Source organism: Salvia splendens, chromosome 19, assembly GCF_004379255.2.
Source record: "Salvia splendens isolate huo1 chromosome 19, SspV2, whole genome shotgun sequence".
Lineage (NCBI taxonomy): Eukaryota > Viridiplantae > Streptophyta > Magnoliopsida > Lamiales > Lamiaceae > Salvia > Salvia splendens.
In genome coordinates this window covers 1,218,377-1,228,581 of record NC_056050.1, presented here as the reverse complement: position 1 = coordinate 1,228,581, position 10,205 = coordinate 1,218,377, and the positions used below count along the sequence as shown (strand labels likewise).

At 33.6% G+C, this 10,205-nt stretch overlaps 1 pseudogene; it reads left to right on the top strand.

Moving 5' to 3' along the window:
* Positions 1 to 4,632: 4,632 nt before the first annotated feature.
* On the top strand, positions 4,633 to 5,580 carry LOC121780102 (annotated as a pseudogene).
* The last annotated feature ends 4,625 nt before the right edge of the window (positions 5,581 to 10,205 follow it).

Sequence of the window (10,205 nt, the reverse complement as noted above, 5' to 3'; positions counted from 1 at the left end):
ATCAATAAATTAGTATTTATCAATAATTTATATACTACTATGGAATGCAAGTTTCTAGGAAAACTTGATCTTGACGGAAGAATATATAGAGAATTGATTCAAGGACAAGACATCATTATAAATACGTATGGAATAAAAATAATAAAAGTGCTCTCAAGAAATTATTACAATTATAAAACCAAAGAAAAGATAAGAGATATAATGATGAGATTGTCAAGAGAGAGAGAAAAAAGTAGAGCTAGAAGAATAAAATCCCATAAATTTATAAGTTCTTTTACATTTGGGCCATGATATATTTCCCCTTTTTAGGCTAGCATTAGGGTGAGTTCTTCACAATAGTCTTTTTCTAACCTTAGTTAGTTAGTTAATTAGGTTCACTTTGAGATTCCTTCCCTTTATTTATTATAATACTAGTATAAAATACAATCTATTTCGAATAGCATCTTAATGAATAACTAAGACAAAATGTCACCATTTTGAAAATAAAACGGTTGTGATTAATTCTAAATGTTGCAATTGAATATAACAACTAGGGTCTAGGGGTAATTTGCTCATTAGAGAAAAATTAGTTATGAAAATAATAGTATGATTTTTGCAAAATGGTGTGATTTCGGCGAGATATATGTGTCATGCCAAATTCTTCAATCTTGTCAAGGATTGATTTTATTTTATTAATTACTATTATATTCATATGTGTCGTGGCCACTTTCGTTACGTGTGTAAATGAGATGCAACAAAATAAAAATTAAATCAGAAGAGAATTAATAAGGTAGAGTATATATAAAGGCTATACAAAATGAAGGCTGGTTCTAAAACATTAACATAAATGCATAAAAGACTAACAAAATGCCTTGAGTAACAAGCATTTATATAATCTAGTACCACAAGTGGTTGTAGGTTTTAATGCTCTATTTATTACAACTTTGAGATTCCTTTTCCATGGCGTCAAATTATTCTTGTATATGTGGTGCACAAAATGAAATTGATGTTTCTGCTACGTTCAGGGACGGAGTTAGGAATTTATCTTAGTGGAATCAAAATTGGAAATTGGGAAAATTGAGGTCGGCATTTGCCCTCGTATCGATGACATAACTACGCACTTGAATGTAACACGCTAAAATTGATGTTTACCGACTGATTACAACATAAAATTTAAATGTAATATAGTACTATGTATTATATACTCGGTTAGTAATTAAAACGTTTCAATCTAGCATATAGGTGGAGATGTCTAAATCTAGAAAAAACACACTACTATTAATGAGTATGTACGTGTTTAATATATTGGATCAAAGGGGGCTCATATGATGACCACCACATATTTTTTACTTTAGTATTTTATGAGTTATTTTTGCAGCATAAAAATTTTTATAGGCATATATGTGAAATTAGAGGGGAAAAAATGGAAAAAATCAAGTTTTAGTGTACATGTGATATGTAAATTTGAATGATAGTCATACAATTATGAGGCATTAAAATAGTATTTAAAAATTATTGATGCAGTCTAAATGCCAATATAATAATAAAAATGCACACCAATAATGAGCAATATATCCATTGTCTCGAATTAAAATATTGACCGGATATAATATCTACAAAATGGAGAGGTGAAATGTCACATATATATAGGGAGAGCACTGTATCAATTTTGGCAATTTACATATGTTGATTTGATAGGGTAATGTATATGTCACAGTTTCATGAAATGATATGTCTCCAACCAATTGAATGTTGAATTTCTCCTCTCTTTAGTGGTATGGCATATGAGACTAGTCACATCCACATTATAATTACCATATACTGTTTCTTGATCTATATATTTTTTTACAATTATTCATTTTGGTCAATAATATAAAATCTTGGAAGGGGGCCTTTCACATTAAATTCATTATTCACTTGTTCCATGGATGTATCTTAATCCCCCCTATCTTAGAAGAATGTCGACACACGTGTGCTTAGATGGTTTGTGGCCATGACTTGTCCTTGAATTGATCACATCAAGAACAAGAAATAAGAGTCTAAAAAACAAAAATAAAAAAATGAAGGTATAATTATATTAGTTCATTTTCTAATTCCCACATTTGTGTTGAGTTTTGATTTATTTAAAACAAAATCTTGAGTAAATACAATGAGATGATCTTGCACAATCCACATTGATGTGTTGATGAGTTTGCTTAATAATATGTTTGCTTGGTTTGTGGTTCGTTTGAGTTTGTCGATGCATGTGTTTTAGTTTATTCCGTTAAATAAATTTTTTTTTTTTTATTTTTTGGCCTTATTTTTGAAAATTAAGCTAAATTAACTTACAATGTGTTTCTTTATTTATGTATTGATGAAATGTCTCAAATGGAATAGAATGGTTAATCACACTACTACAAATCTTGTACTTACACCACAAAAATATAATGTGACTAGCTGTAAATTATTGTGATTGCAATTTGATCATGATATTTATTATTGTGATATTTATAACTCATAGATCATGTGATTGCAATTTGATCAAGTAAATTATTGTTTTCCCAAAATTTATTAACTTTGGATTATGTGGTCCCAATATGAGTTGAATTTTTCTGCATGAGTAATGGGTTTTGGCCCCAAAATAATTGAACCTATTTAATAAATATGATATAAATACTATAGTAGTTAGTTATGGGCATTTCCTTCTCAAAAGTACGATATGAGCAGTTTGCCAGTAACTCGAAAGGGCCTTCTCAAAGGCTATGAAGTGTTTGTTGAAACCACAAGTTAATTTTCAATATTCATTGATGATAATTTTATTTTATTTTTACTTGAATTTTTTTTTTCATTTAATGCCAATCCCAGAGCTGCGTGACTATTTATTTGTCGGTGGATATTTTTATTTTTTCCTGTTAAACTAAATCATTAATTTACTAATCTATCGCAGACTGAAACACTACATATAAAAAATTGTAGAATCAGTTAGAGATAGAGGAATGTTATCCTATATCACTTAGGTAAACATCATATGTTAGTAACACATTTGCTTAATCAACATTTAACATTATCTATTTTGTTTTATATATTTAGTTCAAGGGTGACGTTTTCACTGATGATTTTTAATGTTATGTATTTAATCGGATCAAAGCATATACAATTACTCTCTGCTTCCACTTTAGGAGTCTCACTTGAGCTCGGCATGAGTTTTAAGAATTGTAAATGAATATTGGTGAAAAAAGATAGTTGGAATATAGGTCATATTTTTATATATTAGTTTTATAATAAATGTGAATTAAAAAAAGGTCAGTGAAAAGTTGGGCCTATCACCATTTATGGAATATTCCAACTGGGACTCCTAAAGTGAGATATCCAAAAATGGTAAATCGGGACTACTAAAGTGGGAGGGGGGAGTATATCGTATTCATAACTTCATTTCACAGAGTATAAATTTAAAATAAGAATTAGATGAGAAATGTGAACTCAAACAAAGAGTAAAAAGTGAAACAATTTAAGCACAAGAAAATTATGATCTAAAACACATCTCTTTTTTCAATACGTATTTTAAAGATTTCATTAACCTTTTTTTGTTTGAGATGGAGATAACGTCAACATTTATCCACGAAAAAATTTACTTTTGAAACTCACACAATACAAAAGAATAAAAGAGAAAGCAAAAATCATTGGCCCAATTTTGTTCTTAAAAGTTTATTGGCCCAAGAATAGAGTTGCATATAAACCCAGGCCCAAAATTCCAATTAGAATATCAGTGAGATTACTAAGATGAAAATTTCCTAATTAATATCTTTGAAAAAGTGAAATACTACTTATATGATTTGTAATAATAGTAAATATATAAAAAAAATTGTTCATACTTCTGAAATAGTTCAAAATATTTGAAGCAAGAGTATGATGGAAGGGCGTTTTTAATGACTACTAATTAAAAGAGATAAGATGTAAATGCTACTTGCTCGTTTGTATAATTTAGTCTGAGCTTTTCCTTTGAATAAGAAATGGACTTAATATTTATGTGAATAAAAAAAGGCAATACATAAATAAACACATTAAAAAGTTTTTGGAGAATCATGAAAGTGACAAGAAAGCAAATTATCCTTAATCTGGTTTAGATAATACAACTTTCTTTAGCTCAGTTAGCGATTGGACAAATTATGGGCAGTTTATGTATTGTTTATATGCAAGTTGCAGTGCTGATGAACATATTAAATAAGCAAATATTAATTGACCTTTGGCCTAATTCAATCTTTGAATACATCAAAATGAAATGAAATATGTTTGAGATGGTCCATTTGCCAAATCCTATATTGGGGTTTATATGATTAATAATTTTTTTTATCTTACTTTTATTCCATTTGCCAACTCCTTCCAAAGAAGGCCATTTTTACAGAAAATCTCGACAATACGGTTGAATACTTCCTTCGTCCACCAAATGTTGTTCACATTTGAGTCAGTGTAGTTTTTAAGAAATGTGAAAAAAAGAGAGATTCGTTTACCAAAAATGGAAAAAAGGAAAATAAACAATATTTTGTGAATGGATCGAAATGATAAATATGGATAACATTTGGTGAACGTTTCGAATGAAAACTATATGTATAATCATACCACTAATGACGGGGATATAATCAGTTCATAACTATTTTAAATTGATAACTGACAACTATGTCAACAACCTATATTATAGATGTCGAGTTGACATGCGTATGTCTTTTGTTGACATCTATATTTCAGAATGTTAAACTGCAATCAAAAGGATACCTTTTCCTGCAAAAGATCAAAGAAAGAAAGATGCCCGCAGGGGCGTAGCGCAGTTGGCAACGGAGGGGCAGATCTTGCTGCAATGAGTCTGGGTTCGAATCTCACTGATGTCGTGTAGTTGCTTCCATCTCTCAGGCACAAGTGTGAGGCCTTGGGAGATGGGCTTCTGGCAGCCAGTGGATTAGAGCCTCCCCCTTAACGGGCTACTGCGTACCCTGATTGAACCTCCTCACATGATGTCAGGCCGGAGTGTGGAGGCCGCCAAGGCGACGGAATCGCCTTTTTTGCTGCAAGAAAGCCCGGACAAAAAGCAAGGAATGTCTTCCCTCCCTTCATCTCATCAAGGAATCTCCTCTCCACAAAACTCACCTATATCACCACCAAAACATCACACAACATTACAATCAACCATGTCAAGTAACATCACTGAACATCTAAGAGGAGCCCCGGACCCCCCGAGGGCGACTACCACAGCGCAGACGACAACGAAAACTCCATCGAAAACGAAGCCTCGGATCAAGAGGACGACGTCGACAACTCCAACTACATATACATCGTCAACACAATCCTAAGCGGCACTGCCCGTCTCAACGTCCTGCTTCCCACGGCCACCATCCTCGCCTTCTCCATCTTCGCCCCCTTGATGACCAACGACGGCAAATGCACCGCGTTAGACCGGTGGCTGATGGGATTTTTCCTGGCCGTGTCGGCCAGCTCGTGCGTGTTCTTCTCGTTCACGGACATGTGGTTGGTTTTGTGATTAGTCTTCTCTTTGTGTTGTTTCCTTTAAAGAGGAGAGGCATTGGGTATCCTTTCCTGCTGCAGATTGATCATTTCCACAACAGAAAATGATGATCAAATAATCACACACACAAACAAATAATGTCTTTTTCCATAATGAAGAAGCAATTTTCTTGATTGTATTTGAGAGATTTTAAAGAGGGTGTAAACTCATATTGATGAAAAACAACATAAAAAAAAATGGGAGTAAGAAGAGAGACATGTGATACGGAATGCTAACTTTGATTTAAGTTGGCATAAAAAGTGTGTGTGAAATTCTTATTTGGCATCCCAAATCGGGAAGCTTTTTATATACATTCTGAATTTATGCGTCTCCTATTAATGAGACGCATAATCCTGATGCGAATGAGACGTCTCATAGGATTTGCGGGTGTAGTCTTCCTCGTATAGGTGACACATAACTTTTATGCGTCTCCAATTAATAAAACGTCTCCCTTTTATAGTTTTGATTCAATTTTTTTTCTATAAATGCAACACGAACAAATACAATCATCTTCATTTCAAAAATTCTCTACACAAACTTTCAAAATTCAATGGACCCCACAAAAGAAATGACAATTTTGAAAAAACTACTTTTTTGAATAGAAGAGAATCCGCGGTATCAAAACCAGAAATGTAAAAGAAGAGCTATAAACAGAATCTTCGAAGGTATGGTTACAAATGCTTAGATACTCACTACATGTGAATATATATATATCATCAACTAGGAAACAACAGAGAGAGAATGAAGGAGGCCGATTCTTGAGCAGTTCCGCGTTCTCGAGCTTGGGCCTAACGCTCCTCGTCAAAGTTCCAGTCTCTCACGATGTCCCTCCTCACAGCATGGCTCCGGACGAGCCTTGGAGGGCCCGAAACGCCGGTGCTTGGAAGGGGCTGGGGCATCACCTTGGAAGATGCGAACCCGTGATTGGCTCTTGAATGAGGGAGTGCGGTTTTTCTGGCCAAGCAGCTTGCGATAGCCGAGCATCTCCCTTCGTTGTCAGAGCTTGACACGGAGTAGCTTCGGAAGGAATGTGATGGACTCTCTACGCCATGGCATACGAGACATGCCAGACTCATGCTGTCAGCGAGCGATGTCAGTCAAATCAGACGCGGTCTTCCCTTGCAGCGCTGTGCATGGAAATTGAAAAGAAAAACTCGATGAATGAATCCTTATTTTATGCTGAAAGGCATTAAATATCATGTAGTCATCGATTGCCTCACGAGGGAAGACGAGTCAAGAGAATAAACAGATTCCGTCGTTTTCCCAATTATAATTTCCTATCCATTTCATCGACAGGCAAGAGACGAAAATAGAGGTCGATCTCAGTAAAGGATTCTCAAGACGAGACTAACAATAGGGGATAAAATACACAAATATATAGTACATGAGTAGACACAATATAATGGTTTTAATGATACAACTCAATTCACTACTTCATCCATCCCAAAATTATGAACATGTACAAACACAACACCGAATTCTGAACTACTTCACAATAAGCAAAACCCGGTAAACGTCTTAAAGAGGCAGAACATACATACAGGTTGAAAGAGCAACCAAATTATAAATTCACCTTCGTCCCACTTTAGCGGTTCACCATAAGTTCCCTATTCCACCATCTTAATAGGTAATTAAGAAACAAGTTTTCGAAACAAAAAAGAAAGGCTGCATCTTTAGACTTCGAGTTTCAACGAGATTTTTCAACTGATTTATTTAATGTAAAATCGGATTCATTTGATACCAAAATATCGACTTTCCAAACCAAAAAGCGAAAAAACCAACGGAAAATCAGCATCCTTGCACCAAATTATCACAAGAAACAGGAAATTTTATTATCCAAATGATTCTTGAATTAAATCTTCAATACATTCCAAATTAACCAAACCATACCACAAAAGCAGCAGTAAAAACATTTAGCTAGCATTCTAAATTTCTAATTATATCTCATTCACCAACAACTCCAATAACACAATCAATGGATGATAATCCACCCAACAGCAAAAATGAATCTTGCTAGCTCAACAAATCCAAACCAAAACAGCATCACAAAACAAGAAAGAAATAATCTCGAATCAATTCACACAAAAAGTAATACTCCCAAAACCAAATCTGCCGTTTCTATTTTCAATTGAGCTCACAATCGATACGCAAAAATCTCAAATTAACAATCATGAAAGTATATAAAGGAAAAATCCCCAAATCAGCTAATCAGCCCTAATGGAAATTCAAACCGAATCCTAATGAATAACCGAATCAATGCGATGCCAATTTTGTTTTTGAAAATCCACAAAACTAATTAAAAAAGGCGAAGACAGCAAAATTAGAAGAGATCTGAGGGGGAAACCTGAGTAATAGTGAAAACAGTAGCTAATTGTTCAATCAATTCAGCTTTAGACTTAGGGTTGATGATTTTTCTGGGTGCGTTGAATCTTGAAATGAAGCAAGTGATGTTCAACTCAGTGCGTTTATATATCGTCTGTTTCTACATAATTGTTTTTACAGTTGGGATGATTTGTACCTTGTGTTTTACAGTTCTTTCCTTTTCTGTATTTGTGTAATTCTTGAAAAAGTAATAATTGCAGTTCGGTTAAATAATTATTGTAGGAATCATCATAATAACGGAGCTATATTTACCTAATCATTTTATTGATAATTGAACAGGTTAATTTAATCAATAAACACAACATTGGGTGAATAAGTACATTTAATGAATTATGTCAAATTTTATGGTGTTGGTGTTTCCATAACGACGTAATAAGGACACGATAATTTGACGTAATAAGGACACGATAATTTCAAATTGGATTCATGTTGGATTTATGTAACTTTCATCATCGATACTATTATTTTATTAATTAATTATTTCGGTTATTAGTGTAATAGTTATGGTTCATTTAAGTTTAAATATTTAAATTTAGAGATTCTAGACTTTATATGATATCATATTATCTTAACGGTTTGTTATCATGTCCTTATTATGTCATTAATGTGCTCGTATTATGTGCGGATCTTGTTTGTATTGAATGAAGTGTCAAAAGTTTTTTTAGTAAGTTGTGTTTAAGTTTAAGCTTGTTGAGTTTGTGTCGTTATCGTGTCGACGCAACAATAAGTTGATTCACGGGGCTAGTCAATATTGGAAAATTTAATTGAGATCTAAGAGTGTTGGCAAACAAAAGTTTATATCATTATTATTTTTGAAGGGAAAGTTCATTTAATTACTACTCAATATTGGGAAATCTAGTTGAGATCTCAGAGAGTAGGCAAGAAAAAGTTCATCCAATTATGAATTACTCATTTTGAAAGTAAAGTTCATCTAATTATTAATTAAGTATTATATTACTAATATTTATAGTTTGCACAGTTAATGATGGAGTTTTGTGTTGTTTGACGTAAATTCATTACCTTAATAGAGCGTTTCTCTAGTTAGATTCCATGTAGTTCATCATCACTCACAAGTAGTTTAGGCTAAAATTAAAATTATAAGTATATCATCCAATAATAGTGATGAATCTATAACCTAATTTTGGGAGAGGCGTATTTGCAATCAGAAGTGACGAACTATAAAATCGTACCTTTTGAAAAGAAAGCAAAATGATTGTATAAAAAACTTTTATAATTAAAATATTAATAATTTCGGGACTTCTAAAGTTGCATTGATAACAATGTAATGGTCTATGCGCCGCCATCAAAGTTTAGATTTAAATTAAAGTAATCAATCAATGGTATAATGAAAAGTGCTGTATCATGTTTGCAAATCGTTTCATCTAGTGAAACAAAATTTCTAAATTTTGTAGTTAGGTCATAATTTCGTGTTCTAACATAGATAGGGATATATATTTGGGCCTTTGTTGCCTTGTTGGTATGGATAGAATTGACCTAATAGAGTTTTGAACTCTCTACAATGTTAATTTTGCACTAAGATAAACTAATTAGATACATAATAATTAATGTCAAAGCTCAGAATATGACAATAAATTGAGTAACCAAGCAAACAATTTTAAAACACAACATGATTGTGACACGTGGAAGCACGAAGGCCAACAAAATTCATGCCATGTTTGCTGCATTAAAAGCACTAAAAAAATGTAACACTAAAAATACAAAAAAATTGGTAAGGAATTAATGGCTCTATAGTTAGCTAGTATTCCAAAGGAAGCATTGAGTTGAGTATCATCATTCCAGTTTACCATTTTTCTGTAGTGTCAGAATGTTTGAATTGACTTGTGACTCAATTTATTGCATTCTGCATTGAAATAAATTTAGGTACCAAACTATCTCAAACACTCCATTACAAAAATCTCAAAAAATATATGTTCTCTACTTTTTTATTCTAATCAAATTTACAATTATAAGAGCACCCACAATGGACGCCAATGGGCGCCTGATGGCGTCCATTGTCCTCGGGCGCGGACGATGGCACCATTGTGGGTGCCTGCCATAGGGCGCGGACGAAACACACGCCCGATAGATCGTCCGCGGCGTATGGCACGGACGATGGCCTATCATCCGCTCCATTGTGGACGCGGCGGACGATGGCCTATCGTCCGAGCCATCGTCCGCCCCACTGTGGGATCGGCGGACGATGGTCGAAGACGATGACACGCGTTTTTTATTTTTCTATTTAAATCTCGTTTCTCATTCACTTTTCATATGAACATACCGCCTCTCTCATTTCGCTCATATCTCACGAATC